The sequence below is a fragment of the Botryllus schlosseri genome, chromosome 1 (assembly GCF_051294905.1).
Source record: "Botryllus schlosseri isolate E-star chromosome 1, Bs_hap1, whole genome shotgun sequence".
Classification (NCBI taxonomy): domain Eukaryota; kingdom Metazoa; phylum Chordata; class Ascidiacea; order Stolidobranchia; family Styelidae; genus Botryllus; species Botryllus schlosseri.
Genome location: NC_137236.1, coordinates 39,943,669 through 39,965,732, shown reverse-complemented (window position 1 = coordinate 39,965,732; position 22,064 = coordinate 39,943,669). Strand labels below are relative to the sequence as shown.

At 41.1% G+C, this 22,064-nt stretch overlaps 1 protein-coding gene and 2 long non-coding RNA genes across 5 annotated transcripts in view; 1 reads left to right on the top strand and 2 right to left on the bottom strand.

Annotated features, from left to right (window-relative positions):
• The window catches only part of LOC145436402 (uncharacterized), a 493,503-nt gene that overhangs the window by 35,374 nt on the left and 436,065 nt on the right, over positions 1 to 22,064 (top strand). The window lies entirely within an intron of this gene.
• LOC145449646 (uncharacterized) lies at positions 4,347 to 4,970 on the bottom strand. Its single transcript, XR_013918316.1, has 2 exons — positions 4,680 to 4,970; positions 4,347 to 4,492 (listed from the first exon to the last, which is right to left on the bottom strand). It is a non-coding gene; the product is annotated as an uncharacterized LOC145449646 (long non-coding RNA).
• On the bottom strand, positions 17,497 to 20,760 carry LOC145449639 (uncharacterized). The gene is made up of 3 exons (XR_013918313.1): positions 20,067 to 20,760; positions 19,701 to 19,836; positions 17,497 to 17,885 (listed from the first exon to the last, which is right to left on the bottom strand). It is a non-coding gene; the product is annotated as an uncharacterized LOC145449639 (long non-coding RNA).

Genomic DNA, 22,064 nt, shown 5'->3' with positions numbered 1-22,064 from the left:
TTTACTTTCTTGGTTACAAAAGTTTGCTTGAAATATCCAGCTCTCCGTTTGTGAATATTTAGTGTCACTCAGCTGTAAGCTTGACCCGTAATCACACAGCATCAAGAACGAAATACACTACACGTAGTCAGCGAATGATGCTTATTCAACCAACCAATGAAGTTGATATCGTTGTCCGATGTAAAAGATCTAGCGTACGGGGTCCCATAGGCGCCGACTTTTATTTTTGCATGGGGTGGCGACAGGCGCGTAACCAGGTGTCGACACCCCTTTGGAAATGCAAAACCCCGTCCTTTGGAAATGACCATTCTGACCCTAATATTCAGTTGCAATTCAACAAGTCGTATTATCAGTGTTACGCGGGCCTCGACCATTGCGAAATTATTGCGACTGCAAAATTATGTCATTGATTGCCGCGCGCTCGGCATTCGTCGCTGGACTGAGCAGTAACACGGCGCGACAATTCTAGAGCACGAAAAACAGACAAGAATTATGATTACAAACGAGCGCGGCCAATCAGTACTTATCCCTTACCGCCATCACAAAGGGTTTTTACTTACTATTGAGTAGCTCGCATCGCGAAAATAGGTTGCTATTTAAAACATTGATTTTGACTACGTTGCTGCATTTCCCGATTTACGTTCCCAAAGCATAATTGGATCAATATTATGGGTACTGGAATAACTAGCAGGCACACACAATTAAACACTGTTCGACTTTGCGCTCCGAGAATATTTGTCACAAAAATGGTTCACAAAATACTTCAAACGCAGCTTGCAGCCCTCATCAATGCAAATAATGCCCCTTAATTTGTAAAAGGTGAACGTATATTTGATCGTCAAATCGCGATAGTAATTCGAATCTACGTTTCTAACGATGCGGTCGAATTCGTTCGTCTAATAAACATCGTTAGTTTGCTGAAATCAGCCTCAGTACGCTGTGCGAAATACATAGTAGTAAATAATTTCATTGGAATGTTCAATCGGCCGAGAAGATGCGCTGATAACAAAATTGCAGACATGCCGCTAACCTGCGATAATTACAATTACATGATGTGCTATAGTCATACCTAGATACCCAGATTAGGCATAGGCAACGAGCACAATTTGTCCCGACGTGGGCATAGGTTTTAATGAAAAAGATACATAAACACAAACAATATTGCACTCAGGGATTGTTACTGTTTGGCGAAAGTGTATCTGCGGACGGTAGCAAGCCTACATGCGGACGCGCTAAATCAAACCGCCGCGGATAGTGCACATGAGATACCGATGACCAATTTCGCATATAAATGATTCTCGCTAATTTGCAGTACGCAGCATCGATAATACGATTTCGTGAATTGACATTTCAAAAGGACGGGATTTGTAGTTATAAATGAGAAACTACCTGGCTAGGGCTACGCACCTGGGGTTTTAATGCCGACAACGCGCTGGTTAATATCAGCCTGTCGAATATGATCGTAAAATTATGGGCGCATGCCGTGACCTCATCAATAGAAATACATATCCCAAAGGTTTGAAATTCGATCCGCGATGTGGTTGCGCTACGTAGACAATGGACAACGATTCGAAATTTTGTACCCGTCAAATTAAACATGACAATTTCTACATCGAAGCATTAAAAACCAGGCTGCTGATAAAAATCATAACCGAGCCGTTTATTTTCCGTCACTATAGTAAAACGGCAGATCGAAATTTTTGTATTAAGTGGAATGCAGTCAGAAGTTGATGTTTACCTTATCATATTCTCATAAGGCCCTACTTAAAGGTCAACTATATCGACCAAAACAACTTTGGCTCATTTTGTAGAGTTTTTTATGCTGATTCCAATAGTATACATCCTAACTTCTAAAATTACGTATTTTCTGAGATATCGCAGTGCAAACTGCCGACCTCTGGGAAACGGCTGTAAAATCAGCAACCGTGTCGATGACGTACTACCATGAGGATTTTGCCGATACATGGAACACTGAATGGGATGTCTAAGTCAATCGTTGGTTGTTGTCTTCGCCTAAATTACCTGATGCTGCGTTGTTTTGATTCGTCATGCCCGACTGGACTATTCAATCTTCATTTTATGGTACTTTAGGTTCTTATAATTTGCGATGACTTGTGTAGAGGAAGTACAGAAGCCCACGTTCAAGGCAAGCAGTTCTGTTCCCATCTCATTAATTGATTCCATGGACACGCCACCTCGGTAAGGACGAGGACGGCTAGCTGCCCCGCACTTCAATGAAAACAGATGCGAAGAGGAGAAGAAAAGCAAGTCCGGAAAGACCCTTTTGCAGTCCAATATAAGGAAGGCTGCTGTGCTCACCTATGTACAGTGTTTTTCAATAAGCTGCTGTAGTCGGAGTAGGAGCACTTTGCCATCACACTTTCTCTACCGCAAAGGATGCTGTACAATAGTGAAGAACGACTTCTGGAGGCACATCTGTCACTCAATCATATCATTGACCAGTTGACCACGAGGTGTGGCCAGAACCCCCTCCCCTTGCTGCTGCACGTGCAAGATTGCAACGAGATCAAGCCATACATCACGATGATGCCGTGTCACGGTAGGTAATTATTATTTCAACCTCACTTTTCCCAACAAATTCAGAGTTTTGTAACATTCAAACAACCACCCATGATCTATAGGCTTACATAAAAAACTCTTGTCCTGCTGCTGGCTTTCATATAGACATTGAACCAGTGTTACAATAAAAATAAAGTAAATGGAGTGCTAGTGAGTGTATATGATTGAATTTCTGCTGTAAATTGTTATTTCAGAAACATTGACAATCGTGGTCGAGGGCATCATGCTGGAGCATAACATAAAAAAAGAAAATTCGCCGAAGAATCCTGGGAATATCACTTATTCACAGATATTTATTGAGATAATTTCCTTCTATGATATTTGAACAGCTTCTTTGAGGTACAGAACTTCAATATACAATTGAATAGCATATTCATATTAAAATGAACCCGAATATTTTCGGCTGACACTCGTCAGGGGTAATCGTCAGCAACTAGTAGAGAATTCGAAAGAACAGCGTATATCAACAATCGTAGCACAAAATATGACGTCACCAGCACGAAATGTCGAATACGAGAGCGTTCAATGTACTATTTTTAGATGATACACGAACTCTTTTTGTTGACACAGCCTTGGCTGGTGTATTTTGATAAAAGTCGACTCCAAGGCGCACAAATGAAAGTGTGAGCGACCCTTTCCGAGTATGCGAAATCTGTCGTCTCGATAATTTTTCGCACAGGCGGGATTATCCAACAAGTGTTTGCCAATTGCAGAATTTATGGCCTTTGATTGGTCCGCATCAATCTTGAGCGGGTGAGTCCTAGCCGCAGAAAAATCAACCTCATAGGCACCCTCGTGCATAGAGCGTTGATGATATGTTCGGGTAATAAACTGAACTCAGAACTTGACAATATCCGGAAAATCTTACTTGATAACGGTTACCCTGAACATGTCATCAACCGTGGCATAGAGAGGAAAGTAACACATTTCAATGCAGAAAAGTCAACAGAGCCTACCGAACGAACAACCAAAGATGTTTACATCCATCTACCTTGGATAGGGCCTATTTCCACCCGCTTTGAAAAGCAATTGATTTCAGCGGTCAATAAGTGTTACGACACAGTGAAGACCAACGTGATTTTCACGACAACGCAACTGCTCCCCGCAACACGTAAAGACGTGCTACCCGCACTTCAGCAAAGCAATGTAGTTTATGAATTTAAGTGCCACTGTGATTGTGGCTACGTGGGAAGAACGTCAAAGCGCTTGCAGGAACGCATAAATCAGCATGTCCCTAGATTCATTAGAACACGCTCGATGAAAAGCTCACCCTTAACTCACCCGCTCAAGATTGATGCGGACCAATCAAAGGCCATAAATTCTGCAATTGGCAAACACTTGTTGGATAATCCCGCCTGTGCGAAAAATTATCGAGACGACAGATTTCGCATACTCGGAAAGGGTCGCTCACACTTTCATTTGTGCGCCTTGGAGTCGACTTTTATCAAAATACACCAGCCAAGGCTGTGTCAACAAAAAGAGTTCGTGTATCATCTAAAAATAGTACATTGAACGCTCTCGTATTCGACATTTCGTGCTGGTGACGTCATATTTTGTGCTACGATTGTTGATATACGCTGTTCTTTCGAATTCTCTACTAGTTGCTGACGATTACCCCTGACGAGTGTCAGCCGAAAATATTCGGGTTCATTTTAATATGAATATGCTATTCAATTCTATGATATTATAATTTTTGCGATTCTGTATTTATTAGAACCCAATAAAAGCTTTCGACTTTTCTGTATGTATTAGAATCCAGTAAAAGCTTTTGAGTAAAGCCATTTTATTACATACAAAGATAAAGTGGAAGTAGTAGTCTGTGAGAACTGATCAGCGACGTCGGAATACTTCGGATCCAGTGCATGCGGCGGAGCTGAATTCCTTAGAGTGAATCTAGTCAGGTCTAGCGTCTCTGAAAAGTCAATATGTATTAGTTATATGCATCGGTCTTCAAGCTTAGATCGTCAGCATACCGCACAATCTTACATGTATGCGTTACACTAATTGTTTTGGACGCGCAAGTCCAATCATTTGGCCAAACGGTACGGTACTTTCGTCGGCCAGTAATGCCTGATTGTATATACCATTCAATGGCTTACCTATATACAGGAATTCCTCAATAGCGTCGGAATCAGATTTGCTAGACACCGTGTAGCTATTAGTTCAGTCCACAGCTTCAGAGGTTGACATTATCCCACTTCGATACATACACCACAGCCGCAGCATCAGAAATCCTCATGGTAGTACGTCATCGACATGCTTCATTGATTTTACTACCGTTTTCGTCTGTGGTGGCATTTTGCGACTTTCGCTGCTCGATATCTCAGAAAATACGTAATTTTAGAAGGTATGGTGTATATTTTTGGAATCGGCATGTAAAACTCTACTGAATGAGCTCAAGTTGTTTCGGTCGATATAGTTGACCTTTAAAACTGGCAAAAATTGTTCTTTCGCAATTTTATACTCATTCGGATATGCAACTAGCAATCCGCTTACACACCATGTTAGCGTGGATTTCAGCTAGAATCAGTACCGAAACAGCACTTCGCCACCGCCATTCTCACAAATGGTGATCTTGTTCTCCCCATAAGGCGATCAATAAAGCTTGTGGCGGGCGAAGTCCCCCAGAACCCCGTTAAAGGCCGGGCTTTTCACAAGAACTGGAAAACACGATTTGATGCGATGGATCCGCTGTGAATTTGCTGTCAAGTCGCGTCAGGCGCGAATATTTAGGCACATAATTTACGACTATAGATTTATTGTATGTTGTTAACTCGTGACCCCGTGTCTGCTATATAGTCAGCAGATATTGGAGTCGCCCAAACGTAGCGGACAAAAAGAAAACTAAACGAAAAACTTTTGTGAGACGCACCAAAAATTGTCATTTATGCACGTGGTTCATCATTTTCCTCAGTGAGTGCCCCCGGTGGCATTTGTATTGTGGGGCTGAGATTGAGAAGACTATTCTTCGCGACCATCCAGCGCGGCTATGGACAATGGTCAAACACAATGTTCCGGCCAATGTAGCATGTCTTGTAGTGTTGTGGCGCGGTATTGGCTGGCACCGAAATGCCTATTTCTGTGTGAATCATGTCATGGTATATTATGTCATACACAGGAAATGACGTCATTATATTTCATTTAAAAATAAAGACCTTCTCTCATGAGGCCTTTTCATCGCATTGTTGTCTTCCAAAGATAACTTCTCAGAAGCAAAATGAATGTAATCGTGAGTAATCGTGATTACTTTTCCAAAGTAATCGTAATCGTAATCGACTACTCGCGGATTTTTCTGTAATCGTATTCGTAATCGTAAAGGCGTGATTCATAAGTAGTCGTAATCGCAATCGATTACATTCATGAAGTAATCACCCCATGGCTGCATCCAACCCCATTCCCCAACCGTAATATTGGGAAAACCTAACCTCAACTTTGACCGTAACCTTGACCCTAACCCACATCCAACCTTAATACCGCTCCCCAACCCTAATCTTGGGATACCATAACCCAAACTGTGACCCTAACCCACCTCCAACCCTAATATCTGTGACTTCAAAGGAAAAAAAAAATAATTTATTTGGACGTTTATAAAATTGTATCGTGCTCATGGGAAGCACTTGCTCATGTTACGTGAAACACATTTTCGATCTCGGGCGTATATCGAAGAAGCGCCGATATTTTTAGGGTGAGATGTCATGTTTCTAATTGAGTGGCGTATCATTTTGTGACAGATGAGAGGAAAATGGAAAATGAAGGTTGGTGGGAATATATCCGGCGGAATGTTAGCAAGATATTCAATTGGTTCTCAACATCAACAGCAAATCATCAAGATGGTAAATATGTAGGAGTAGCCATCCACTAATGATATAGTGTATCATCAACTGTTGACTGTATATGGGTTTGATAAAAGAGCCGTGACGCAAGAACCAAACGATGTGATTGAATGACAAACTAATGGCACAATCGGTTTTCGCTGCAATGATGCAAATCTGAACACCTATTTGTAGTTTTGAACGTTCGCAAGTTGCCAAACTCCTGTATAAGAAGAGCTATCTTCAAAATAAAGACTATGATTCAGTGAAGCGGAACTGCTGTGCTTCTGTCGATGCAGATTTTTGAGATTATAGTTATAATATTTTATTTTATAGACTTGTGCAACCCTACTGAGTAATATTCTGTGGACAGTTTATTCATATATAGGATCGAAACAGCACTTCGTTGGGGACCAAACGTTTTTGTCACTACTTATCCGCGAGGTTTGTTGTAGCCTACTGTTTAGTGCAGGGGCGATATTTCTCCAGTCGTCGGGCCGGATATAGGAAAATTAGGAAGTTGGCGGCCGGATTGCTGAATCGATACCTTATTCGCCCATTTATCCTCATATACAAGGAATAAATCGTATTTAATGAATGTATTTTAACGACAGCAATGCAAATTTAAAGCCATTTTTGTCAATAATGACAAGGACAATGTGAATTTGAGAACAACATCGTCATGCAGGCATCACCATGTATGATTCTCTCTGATTAATCAACATACGGTGCAATTCATAATTAAAATTTCAAGGCGTTCGATAAGCCTGGTACAAAAAAATTACCAAGATATCAATTCATTCGGGTTTAGTAGGTGACGAGATAACTATGTGGCCTATTTCATCTCGAAATTGAATCATGTGGCCCGCGGCCTCCACGAAATTTGAAAGTGGCCCCCGATCCGTTTTGAGTTGGCGACCTCTAGCATAAGCGGTGTCTTACAGAAGCCTAGAAGTGTGCCGTGCTACAAGTCGACGGTTACGGAATCAAAAATAGGAAATATCGGCCTGATGTAAATGACCATTATAGTCGAAAAACATCATGTTTACCACAAATGACATCAAGGTTGAGTACATCGTAAATGCAGATAATGCAATAAGTCTTCTCGCTTCGACGAATTTACGAGTATGCTCCACCCTCGCTTGCTGTGTATAATGACATACAATCACTAAAATTTGACGTATGCAAGCAAGTAGTGGGGAATCTCGGAAGACTGGGGCCGCGGACAACACCATCATGTAGAGACGGAAAACTGTCCGCGGGCCGGAGACAATCCTTTCGCGGGACGTATGTTGCCCGCCCCTGCGTCAGCCGAGCATAACTGCGCGAAGCGCGAAAATGTAGTATAATTCATGAATGAATCGATCAATATGATCGGGAATTGCATATAGATATCGCAATAATTTATTTTATCCTCTTTTTGCTAACATAATCAGATTTACCGGTAGATCTCGGTGTTGTGTTATATTGGAAAATGATGGCTCGTAAATAATAATTAATACTCTTAAGGCTAACCCGTTGGTACAATGACTCCGTTACGTGATGGTATTTCATGTCTGCTATATAAAAAGATATCGAAATCGCCCAAATGTACTAAACTAAAAGACGCACACCAGGGGTGTCAAACATACGGTCCGCAGGCCACATCCTGCCCGCCAGACGATTTCAGCCGGCCCGCGAAGCTATTCTGAGTAGATTGAGAAGTTCTTAAAATATCCAGCACATTTGTAACAAATGTTGAGATTTTTAGCGGGAAATACTTCCATTGAATATTCCCTCAAGACAGCAAATGTCGAGCATGTTCATAGGCCATATTATAACCACCTGACTACGGCGTTGTAGTTTTACTCTCTCTAACGAGAAGGCAAAAGTTCACACTGAGTTCAGAGTTTTATGAAAAAATAGACCAACAAGTAGTTATTCACAGAAGCGAAAACGCAAATGCGTATAAGTTATATCCAGTTCACATGGAAATATATATTAGTTACACAAATTTATAATTCAACTATCTATATCACTGCTATCTCGATTCCCACCAATATAGTTCCGCGGACTTGAGAGAAACCCGACTTGCGATTTAATGATAATATCCCAAATTCTAACGCCGTCATTTCCAGGTAAATATCTTTTATTTCACACAGCGTATATACGCTGGGCGAATGCCAGATTACGACTACAGCAAACCGAGTATATAAATATGTCGACTCATATCGTCGTTATCGCCAGTGTTTTATCGTTTCTTAAACTGGCCACTCATCGTATTTTTGCTAATTCTATTGCTCGCGAATAAAGGTGTTGCGACTTGATAGAATAAACCCCTATGAGCCGTGTACTATAATCTATATATGCTTGATATTAAAGTATTCAAGTGAAAAGCAAGGGCCCGAGCATAACAGTTTGGAATCAGTTGACCGGTCCGGCCTGCGGGCGATTTGAAGGCTTGAATCCGGCCCGCGACGCAATTTGAGTTTGACACCCCTGACGTACACGGTTTCAAATTGGTATTTTTTCCCTGTAGGATTTTATTTGTCTTGAGGTTCAGATTGCCATAACAGGAACATTCGGCGCGAGCTATTTGGAAGCATAGTAGACGATTAAACAAATATGTATATACATCGAAATTTTCGGTCAGCAGAAGGGCAGTCCGTCTAGGCCAAAATTTTCTCGCTGCCGATCGTTCTGGCAAACTTCTCCGAGTCGCATGGCGCATGGCCTAAAACTTCATATGTCTCGGTGTGTCCTGGCGCGGTAGCGGCCGACGCCGAAATACTCATTTGTACATATCATGCGTATTTTTTTGGCGTGGGGGAAGGGTGCCCAATCATCAAGATATTTAGCATCATTAAATCGCACATAACGCAGAAATATGGTAAAAGTTGCATCAATTGAAAAATACACTATAATTGTATAAATTCACAAAATAATTTTGGGCCCCTTCGAGCACGCTCCCCCCCCCACCCCACCCCATTCGGGATTTGTTATGCGGCAGTTACGGTCAGAGGTGGTTAAAGTAGTCTTTGCTCGAATAACGATGTATCAAGATGGACAAATATGACAGGTTGCGTTGTAGATCTACGAGTCTTCCGCCATCTATTCGCCAGATTGGATTTACAAAATCGATTTTATTGATCTCGCAATGCAAGGTTGGATCTCGTGAAAATTAATTTTCAATATATTATGTTGCACAACATCGGTGAAATCATAATTAACTCTCATGGCAATGCGGTAATCGCTTGAGCTGCAACCTTTTTGTGTAAAGAGCTTCTTGGAGGTACAGAACTTCAATATACAATTAAATAGTATATTCATATTGAAATGAACCCGAATATTTCCGGCTGACACTCGTCAGGGGTAATCGTCAGCAACTAGTAGAGAATTGGAAAGAACATTGTATATCAACAATCGTATCACAAAATATGACGTCACCAGCATGAAATTTCGAATGAGAGAACGTTCAATGTACTATTTTTAGGTGATACACGAACTCCTTTTGTTGACAGAGTTTTGGTTGGTGTATTTTGATAAAAGTTGTGTAAATATTACAGACAGTAAACTCTCGACTGTAAAACATTTGTACAATTACAATTGTTTCGTGTTATTGTCGGTGACCTCAAGCATACATGATGATAGAATCAATATACTCCCAGAACGAGGTAGAATCTATCAAGCTTTATTTACATCCAGTTTTCACACCATAACTGCGCAAGCAACAATTTCTTCAAATACTTTGTATGAATGAGCTCAGCCACTGTGGAACACGCGGAATTTGTAACATCATACACGTTGTAACTTTTCGTATTGACGGTGTATCGACATGTAGGCACAGCTGAAGTTATATATTATTCGTTCGTCGGTTTTGGTTTATCGCTTCAGGTGATTATCGAGATCTGGTGATTGAGTTTACCAAATTGACTTTCCGAGTTCGAAGCGGTAAGGATTGTATGGCATGTGAATTAGTTTATAAAGATTTAAACAACATCTTCCCTGCGCCGCGAAAATCTCTATTATTGACGTGTGAGCAAACTAACTGACAAGTGCACACTCGTGAGTTGTTAACATAAACTAAAAAACACGTGTTTATCCATTTTCGAAGCTTGATCATGATCATCCAATGATCATTGTCGCAACACAAGTATATACCGGTGCGTAAAACGAGCGAGATTGCAAATTCAGTCGTCATGCATCTCGAAAAATGCTAAGCACGAATCCTAACAAGTGAAGCATGGGTATGATATCGTAGATTGTAGCTTCACAGTCGTACACACACACACAGAGAAAGACCATATTTTACGGCTTGGTCACCGACAATAACGACTGCAAATTCGGTTCACATTCTTCCGTCGTAATGAAATGGGCGTACCCACCAAACACCTGAAGCCAATTATTGCTTTGATGTGAGTGCTATGCGCGATTTATTATTGGTCTACTGATCACATCGAAACCTGCAGTATATCGCCCAGTATAGTTGCTGTTAATATTATGAGTGTGAGAAAGATTTGCACGTCTAATGTGGAGTACTGATTTGCTTTATCGCGTGGGTGAACACTGAACATATTGTTCATGTGATGAAACAAGATCATTATCCAAATGCAAATGTGTATATTACGAGTTCGGTCTAAAGGCTAGATAGAGTCCGGCCAGCAATGAAGTTTACTGGAACATAGAAGGTTCCCGTTTAAACTAATTGGATAAATTCAAAATTTGCGCCATCGAGAAGCTCGTGTTGCATCAATATTTGACAATGTAATTCAACGCCGCGAACTGCACAATGCGCTGTATTAATAACAAATGAAACACTGACAAGTGACACCTATGGAATACGATTGTATAAAGCAGACAAGAATTAGTAGCCTACAGATGATAGCAAACGAGAAAGCGCGCATCTAATCAGTAATTCCTCAACTTGCGTACAGCACAATGGGCTTTCAACTTGGAACTTCCAACTCTGACATCGCGACAATCGTTTGTGCATTATAACGAAGTATTTTTTAAACGAATATTGGCACAAATACAATTTAATTAGGAGAAGAGAACGGGCATTCGCTCCTCTGGTCGAGAGAGAAGGTGTTGTTTCTCAGCGCAAGCGTGTCGAAATCGACGTCGTAAGTCGTAAGCGAGGTTGCTACGATTGTCTGAATACTAATCACGGATTACAACTTATTGGGCGTTATAGTTCGTCGTCGCCGACGATTTAGCGTAATCAATTATTCGTGCGCGTATCTGTTAATGCTAAATAGTTGGCATTTACGCGCTATGACGAACTCGTTGATTGACAGCGCTGATGATTTAAAATCACAGACGGCGGGCGTTTGATCTAATTGTATGGGGTGGCCCCCCCCATAAATGTGTCATGGGGTAGCTGCGCCACCTCGCCACCCCGTAACTCGACGCCTGGGAGTCCATCTGGATTTCATATAATTACTGTATCATAATAACAAAATCCCTGTGATTGGGGTATTGGTTACTGCGGTATAACTTGTTAATGGCGTAATATCTGTAGCAAGTATAGAAACCCGATTCGCACTCTGCTCAATATCAACGTAGCAACTCTCAGACGCCGTATACATTGTCCTGCCTAGACCGATAAGGCATAAGCTTATAATCCCTTGCAAGTCATCGTCAAAATGGTTGGCAAAGCGACGGAAAATATTGATTTTATGAAATTATTAAATCATTTGATTTCCCCATTTGTACACTTGGCGACGTTTAAAAAGTCAGTATGTACTGCAGCATTGGGGCATTGTGGCCCGAGTCGTGGCTAGGTGTACATTAATATATCAATTCCCTGAAATGTAGGGTTGGAATTAGCAATATGAAGTCACGTGACGTCATGAGGTTCACACCATCCCTATTAAACTCATTCCGAGGTGAAGAAACAACATTTATCTCAGACTGCTTCGTGCCTCTCCTCAGATGCTTCAACGCCCCCCACCCCACCCTAAAAGAGAGATTCCCTGCGCTAGAATGTTTTCATTCGTGGATCCTACAACCATAACAGAAATATGTATGGCATATCAAAATTTCTGACAAACGCAAATATCGTGGTCTGCTTTTTCTTATGTTACTCAGCTGCTTGGTTATGTAGGTATGTTTTTTGGCTAAAGACACCAAAGAATCACTTGAATCACATGATAATTACGAACTGAACAAAACAGGTTGGGCAACATATGGCCGGCGACGGGATTTTGAGCGGCCCGCCGCATTCGGTGTTGCATGATAATGCGGCCCGCGGCCACAGTCTGCCGCAATCTCACACTACTTGCTTAGTACGTCAAGCTATAGTGACTGTAGGTTATTCTATAGCTCATTGTTTTCTTTATGTTGTGCGTTTCTGCATCACTGAATGAATCCAAGTTTGCCAACGCCAGAAAGGTGGCCATAATAAATATGAAAATTCCGTGAATTTGAGAATAAAAATGTTCAAAATGTAGTCATTCATAAACCTCGACAGAAGACACCGATAACCATTGAATGTTTCATAATTTTCCTTCACTCATCCTTGACGACATCCGAGGCCTATGCCGTCTCTAAACCTACGACACTGACGGATCATGCGGTGGGTATGTACTGCTGTAGTGACCGTGTTCGTCTGCAGTCTGCACTAACCCAACCCAACATATAGCAGGCGACGGGATTTCGAGCGGCCCGCCGTTTCCGGTGGTACATGATAATGCGGCCCGCGGCCACAGTCTGCCTCAATCTCTTAGTACTTTGTAACCGCTCGGCTCCGGAGCCATAATGACTCCGGACTATCTGGTTGCAAGACCAGTCATGCGTAAGGTAGCATGCGGGATGGGGAAAAGAGGAAGTGATTGGAGTTAGTCTTTTGTATGTAGTTGGGTTTGGTAAGGAGTTGGATTGGATTGGAGTTGGTCTATGTATGGAGTTGTTGCTGTGTTAAGTCTTGGATTGGATTGGAAGTATTGATGTGTTTATTGTGCCTGCCTTTGTTGTAATATATCCGTCGAATCTGCAATGTGTCTCTGGATCCAGTCGAACCTGAAGTAACTTAGCCGCATTCAGTTAGATAGCGAGGACTACGACCGAACGGCTACAAATGGCGAGCACGCACCCTGATGCTGGATCCGGTATAGAGATGCCGTTTGCAGTAGGAGACGGATGCGGTGAACAGTTATTGAAGAGGAAAGAAGAAATTGTGCTATTACGGTTTTTTAACAAGTTAGCAAAAGGAATGCTTGGGAAGGAAGCACGGCAAATTGTGAAGTTATTGGACACTCGTGCTGTTGGGAAAATGGATAATGTGGCACGTGGTGGCTTGGAACATGTGTCGGTATGCTCGTCTGGAAACTCTGTTGTTGATGTGACCTTGGAAGAGGAGGATTTTGAAAAACCGCATGTAGAGGAAATCGTTCATGATATGTTGGCATATGAGAGTACAATGGATTCGGTTTCTGAAGAGACTATTACTGCGCCAGTTGTTGAAGATATTGGATCAGGGATGGTAGTCATGGTACCATTGAAGTTGTGTGACGAGACAAATGATGTTGGCCATGATGAAGATAGAGTTGTGATGGAGGAACAATTGGATGAGGATTGTGGAGGTGAAAGTGCTACAGTGGCTTCGTCAATTGGAAACAAGGGGTTTGTTGGCAGAGAACTGAACGTATCGGATATACTTCGAACTTTCGAGTTGTTGATGGAATGTGAGATGGTCATTGAACGTGTCAATGTGAATGTAAAGGAGCCGTCGCACCGTAAAGCTTTTACTTCGAGAGATATTTGAGTGATATGATGGGTCATTGGGATTCGAAACTGGACTTGGACTACGCCCCTGATATTGAGATGTTAGAACTGTGATCTTGCTTTGATAGTGACCTGCTATTGTTTATGGGTATTGGTACCTCGTGTTTGAATTCTGATGTTGGCTTGGTTTCGTGCATGTTGTTATGTTCTGGGGAGCTGTCTGTGGCAATTGTTTTTTTTTACGTTGATGGTGGATTTTTTTTTGTTGACAGTTGAGTGAACTTTTGAAGATATTGGGGTGGCTGTCTTTACGTTGTTGGAGGATATTGTGAAATTTTGTATTACTGGCGGTTGTAGGACGTTGTAACTGGTTTTACATGATCATATTTCTTTGTACATATTCTTGCCACTTTTATACTTTTTTTGATTTGTGCTCCCTCTTGTCGCTTGTGAGTGATCTTTACTACTAGATCACTCAACTTGGGAACGGGGATGTGTAACCGCTCGGCTCCGGAGCCATAATGACTCCGGACTATCTGGTTGCAAGACCAGTCATGCGTAAGGTAGCATGCGGGATGGGGAAAAGAGGAAGTGATTGGAGTTAGTCTTTTGTATGTAGTTGGGTTTGGTAAGGAGTTGGATTGGATTGGAGTTGGTCTATGTATGGAGTTGTTGCTGTGTTAAGTCTTGGATTGGATTGGAAGTATTGATGTGTTTATTGTGCCTGCCTTTGTTGTAATATATCCGTCGAATCTGCAATGTGTCTCTGGATCCAGTCGAACCTGAAGTAACTTAGCCGCATTCAGTTAGATAGCGAGGACTACGACCGAACGGCTACAACTTACTTACTACGTCAAACTATAGTTACTGTTGGTTATTCTATAGCTCTTAGTTTTCTTTATGCTGTGCGTTTCTGCGTCACTGAGTGAATCTAAGTTTGTCGACCTCAGAAAGGTGGCCATGAAACCACTTGTTCTATTCCGGTCTACATAGGCGTACATTTGCAGGCAAACATTTTCGACCATGAATAGGAGCAAGGCAAAGCTGCGTTCCAATCTGACTGATGGTTTCTAAGTCCAGAGTTCAGAGAACTTGCTGATTGTTTTGATCGACCCCAGATGTCTCATTGACTTCAACAGATATTGAAGTTTATTTACAATGATAAATTCTTTGAATACTGATTTTGGTCTTGCAATAACCTTTAAATTTACATTAAATACGATATATTCCTTGTATAGGTGGATAAATCTGCGAATAATGTATCTATTCCGGAATTCGGTCTACCAGATACCTTGTATCTTGTATCTGGCCCACCTAGGGTTACCATATTTATGTGACCCAAATTCCGGACGCTCTTTAGCGGCCACTAGTGGATTTTAAAATGAGTTATGACATCACAGTAGCAAAGATTTGCTACATGAATCTGGTTTCTCTGGTCGTTAAATTTTTTGAATGAAGTCTGTCAATAATATCAGTTGTTTGACATATTATTATATAGCTGCTACCGGTACTCTGCGCCATCTCATCAGAGTTAGCGGTGGAGCTGGAGGAGGATGACGAGTTCGAAAATAAAGGGAACATAGTTGTACATCGTTAAGTCATGTTCATGTCCCACCGATAAGATTGATTATCAGCCTTATGCCGGTGCTCACCACGGAGCATAATAAACACCCCCCATCCAGTGGTTTCCAACCTTTTATGGTCACGACTCCACGAGTCCATCTCCAATTTGAAAATGTTTCGTGGCCCAGATAAAAATTTGACGAGCTGATTGCTAAAAGAAGTCAGCACCTTTGGCCAGACTTACTCACGGACCGATTACGTTCAACATATTCGCGTTCGGAACCACTGTCTTTGAATAAAGCATTTAAACGGTCTGAACGATCTCTAGGAGTATACCGTTCTCCTATAATTGCGATTACAATTAGGCTTATTCCAGTAAATGAACGGTGTTTTTGTTTATATTTATATGGTAGTTTTTGCGAGGTTGGTAGTCCCCATATTAAAACCAATAAATGTGATGGCAAATCGCGCGCAGCGCGAAGAAAAATACCATGCATGAGCATAAATATTCCCCTAGGTACTATGTAATAGTCGTATTCAAGAGCGCTAATTACTGATTCTGATTAGCCGCGTAAATGTTATGTAATTCATGATTCATGCTAACGTAATCGAAATACGACTATTGTCTAATCTTCAGCCGGTGCCCTAGTTCCACAATTTCATTGAAATTCAAAATCCGATCTGACTGAAAATCATGGCTGGTAGAGCGCCACAGCTCTAAGTAAAAATAATGGAATCATTGTTGTTGCTTGGGTTTATACAATACAAGGCACATAATTTCGATATTAAGATTTAACTTTTGGGCGTTACCCTGAACCAATCTCTGTCTTCGCGGCCCAAAGGAATTGAATGTAGTGAATGTAGTGAATCTCTCGTTTAATTCACACTTTTCAGCTGAAGAGTAGCCTACTTACTCCAGTGCTGACAACCGACAAATTGATTTTATAGCTACGACATCTATTCTTTAGAGGGAACCCGATTTCCGATACTTTCTGCCGCTTACTGGCACGGTAAACGTAGCAATCAAATGAACGGAAAAGTCATTCCGATGCGGTTGCGCGATTCCAATTCATATGTTCGGATGGAGTGTCTGTCAGCTTCAGGCACGGTTTGATTAAAGTTTGCGCACGGTCGGCCAGTTGATACATTCGAGTACTCGTTTAGATTGTGCCCAGCCCTTGTCGTAGATAACTTATCCATAGTTAGACCATAGTGTCCTATATGGTGTCGACACAAGCAAATCTCACGGTTCAATGAAATTGTATCACGTCACAATTTCTATTTGGCTACAGGCAATTTGACGGTTATCTTTGACCGGCTTGTCGAGCAATAAATTTGACGAATCGGGTATCAATCGAAAGCTGACTCTGCACTGATTACGAAAATATAAATTTTATTCCACTCATGGCCCTGGAACCCCCACAATCAGCCCCAAATTATTCGTTGTTGAGGAGATTGGCAGTGTGACGCAACAATGCTGTCTGGCGAAACGAGAGGCAAACGAACTGAAACACACGAGTTTTATCAATAAATGGCGCAAACGGTATGATCAATACAATATGTCATCGAAACTTGAAGGAGTGCTTCATTTTACAACCGCCAGGTAGTACTTATGGCATCTAAATTCTCAGCCGTTACGTAATCTACGCAGGCGGACCTATTTCGATTCTCGCCTGTAGCCGAAGCATCAGAGGTTAATTTGTGTTCCTTCCCCAGTTCCCCCATGTGTGACTATATCTCGCGGCGGCGAGAGGCCCGGAAACAGATTCTACAAATGATTATACGTGATATCGAGGAGAAAACAAGTAAAAATATTAATATTTAAGGAAGACCATAGAACCTTTACCAAGGGATTGATCGGTTACAATACTTTCTTCAAACCCGCCTCCCTTTACACTTATATCCCTTTCGACTCCAACCATCCCTCCCACACCTACACCGGAATTATTGCCACTGAACTAACCCGTTATCAAAGAACCAATTCGAACCCCCACTATCTCCAAAACACCATTTACCGATTTAAAAAACGACTTACTAGATTAGGATACCCCGACCGACTTTTTAGATTAGGACACAAAATCACCAATAGAAATACCCGGAAGAAATCCACCCTTACCAATTCGACCTTCATCACTTACCCTTTCTCCAAAACTTTTAACCATAGGAAACATATCCGGCGCATCACCCATCCCACCTACCCTTTTCCTTTCCGCATCGGTTTCAAATCTAGGAGAAAACTAAAGCAATTTGTGACCAATAACAAACTGATACATCGTAAAATGAAGATTTGGAAAGAAAAAGTTACCAAAAAAAAGAAATTTAAAACACCTTGGAAAAAGAATTGAATTTGGACGACTATATTTATTACCTTATTAATTCTATATTATATCTTACCCCTTATACATCTGTTTTTCTTTACATTTAGATTAGGGTTGCCATATTTTTGTAATCCAAATTCCGGACGCTCTTTAGCGCCTACTAGCGGATTTCAAAATGAGGTACGAGCACATTGTGGATCAATATGACGTCACACCAGCAATACTTTGTTTATCGACTAGAGGTGGTCACGATCCGGTTCAACAGTATGTGGTTGTGTTTTGTACGTTGTAACCAGGGCCGAAGCCACATTTTTTCAGCTTCCTCCCGTGATCGTTAGCCCATCGTAATCGATGCAACTTCTGGGACTTACTATATGCATCTGGTTTCCATATGAATCTGGTCGTTAAATGATTTGAATGAATTATGTCAATAATATTGGTTCTTCCATATAATACTATATGATTTGATCCTCTCTCCGCCCACATGATCAGAGTTAGTGGTAGAGCTGGTGGAGGATGATGACTTCGAAAATGCAAGGAGCGTAATTGTACATCGTTAAGTCATGTCCAAACGGTCTAAACCAGGGGCGGGCAACTTCTCCAGTTGGCGGGCCGGATATAGGAAATTTATGTACATGGCGGGCCGGATTGGTGAATCGATAATTATTCGCCCAGTCATCCACATATACACGGAATAAATCGTATTTAATAAATGTATTTTAATGAGAGCAATGTCACTTCAAAGACATTTCTCGCCGACTATGACGAAGACAATGTGGATTTGAGAACAGCATTGTCATACAGGCGCCGCCATGACTGCTTCTCTCTTATCGATTAACACACGCGGTGCAATCCTTAAATAAGATTCCAAGGCGTTCGATGAGCCCGGTACCCGAAATTTACCAAGATATCAATTCATTCGGGTTTAGTACATCGTAAATGCCGATAATGAAAGTCTTTTCTCGCTTCGACGAACTTACGTGCAAGCTCCACTCTCGCAGGCAGAGCACACTGCCCACACGCGTATATTATGGCATACGGTCACTAACATCTGACGTTTAATCTAGTAGTGGGGAAGCTCGGCAGACTGGGGCCGTGGCCACATTATCATGTAAGACGGGAAACTAACTGTCCGCGGGTCGGACAAAATCCCGTCGCGGGCCGTATGTTGCCCGCCCTGGTCTAAACCGACTCTATGAACATACCGTTATCTTCTAATTGCGATAACAATTAGACTCATTTCTGTTACTGAATGTTAATTTTATTTATTGTTGATCGCAGTTTTGGAGGGTGGTAGTCCCATATTAAAACCAGTATACATAATACTAAATCGCGCAAGGCGCGAAGAAAAATTTAATGTGGCATAAATTTGCCCAAAAATATTATTGTTTATGTTGATTTAAGAAAAATTTTGAGCTTACTTCAAAATTCCGGACATTCAGGCATATTTTAGAAATTCCTCCCGGACGCAGTTTTAACAGTGAAATTCCGGACATGTCCGGGAAATTCCGGACGTATGGCAACCCTAATTTAGATATTATAGCTATTACTATTTACAATATTATTGTTACTCTTTCTGTTTAATATATGTTTATATACACAGAGTCGACTCTTTCTTGTGAATATACACCGTTTACAGATAGAAAGTCCACTATAAACACAGTTTGTATGAAGTTTTTGATTTTCTTAATCACTTCACACTTGATACACATAACCAATTCACCTTCTACTACAGGACAAGAAAAGATTCCACACCATCTTCTTCCTGCACTTTCCCCACACACATACACAGATATCTGTCTTCTTCTTCCGCAGATCTCTTTGCCAACACCCCTGGTTTTACTCTTTCTTTATATCTCCTGTAATTTAAATAACAATTGAGCTCACACTGATACACCATACACAAACACTAACTCATACCCGCATAGCATACCCAACCTTCATTTCACTGCCCTAACCTACCACACAGTATAATATCCTTAACATTACTCTAACCCACTATCTCATTATATCAACCACAAACCATAGCCCTAATACAAAACCCTATATTACATCTATATTTTGGATATATAAAAACAAATTAACTTACATATCACCATTGATAAAGATACACCGCTGTAGAACTCGATCAAAGAAAGGAATTTCCCATCAGACCGCTTCCATGTGCCACAAACTCAACCAACCAAGCATAACATACGCTAATTACTATGAGCCATATTCTGGAACACATAAAACAATGCACTATGACGTCACAACCATATTATTCGGTCGTCAACAACTACGGTAAACATAAGATTTACAAATTCAAAAAATCACTATACTTTACTTCTACTTGTCATCGCCTTCAGCTTCGAATTACAGCTACGCTCAACCATTATCGCCATCCCAACCATCATATCAACAAATCCAAGGTTCGTTATTATTACCCATTACCCAAATAATTGATCATTAAATGACTTTATGTTATTATATTTTATTTACATTAATTTCTGTTATACTCACCTTATATGCATGATGTAAATATGCACTTTACTTCTATCTATCTTATCATTTTATATCCTTTTCGTAATACAGCACTATGGATATTACTCCCAAATTATATAAAAATACGCAACTGCTCCTTCGGGTGTAAGCATTACCGGTTATTTGCGACAGAAAAGGAGAGGCTAAGGCCCTACCTACATCTTTATACCCCTGACGACGTAAGGTGCTATGGTAGAGTTGCTTTGGAACGAGTCAATATCCATTTTACTATATTCATTCCCTCTGCTTATATTATGTTTTCACGATCTTATACCTGTTTTATTTCATTTTTATACATACAAATATATCTGTTTGCAACGAACAGCATTTTCATACTCTAATCCTGTACCACATGGAACCTATATATCTTTTTGTTGAATATCTATTACTTCATATATCTATACTACAACTACTTCTCTTAATTGCATCTTACCTTTTATCCACTACTTTTCCAGATTTTATGTTACATTATATCTACCCAAAATACCAATCTTCGGATTTTTGTCGGTAGGGTTAAGCCCGCCTATGACAGCTTACGGAGGAAGATCCTTTAGCTAAAACACCAAATGTCTTGTTTTTCATCATATATTTAAAGACATATCTACAATTAAAACTCCAACAAGAACTTTGGTGGATCCATCGCGCTTTCTCTATACTGCGCCCTAAAGGCTGCTGCACACTGGCTCTCGCGACACGACAAAACGAGAGAATCGCGCCTGTCTGTGACAAAACCATGCACACCGCGTCGCCAGACTACGCAACAAAGCGTCGGCGAGCGGGCTACGCAACTCGCCGACAAAGTTGAAAAAATCCAACTTTGTCGCGAGTTGCGGGCTCAGCCGCCGTAGAAAATAAGCACGCGCTCTTATTACGACGGTGCTTTTGCAATCTTTTCTAATCGTTCAACTTCCTAATTTAACATACACATGTACCAGATGCGTAATTTATCTTGGGATTGACTCAGGGCGCTGTATGATATCCAACAAGCCCAGAAAAAGAATGATTCAACCTCAAGTTGATAACTTGAAGATGGATGAACGAAATGAAGATATATTTGATAATTAAATTACGATATGTTCACAATACAAGATGAATAACAGACAACATGACCGCTAGCCCGCCAATACCACTGACATGCTTGACATTACGAAAGTACCGGTAGGCCAAGAAGAGTAGGCCCATGTATTATAAAGATATCTGATTGATGGAGTATGTTGGGGCGTATCCACGATTAGACACCTTCTTGTTTATATTCTTTGTATCTTGGGTACTGTATATTGGGCATCTGCGTCTTGAGTTGAAATAATAAACTGAGTTTTCGAATTTGAGAATATGTTAGTGGCATTATGGTGTATTCCTTATCAAAATTCGGAGCATCAGCAAAATGCTTTCAGTACACATAAAAAACACATATGTGTGTAGGAAGTATCTTGATGTGTTCTTCAAAAGTAATAACCAAGAACCTATACTGTTACGAAATCATTAAGCTGGTACAGAACAGATAGGCCTACGTTACGAGTGTACGACTCGGTGTCCCAGTGTGCAGCAGAACGCAACTACCGCG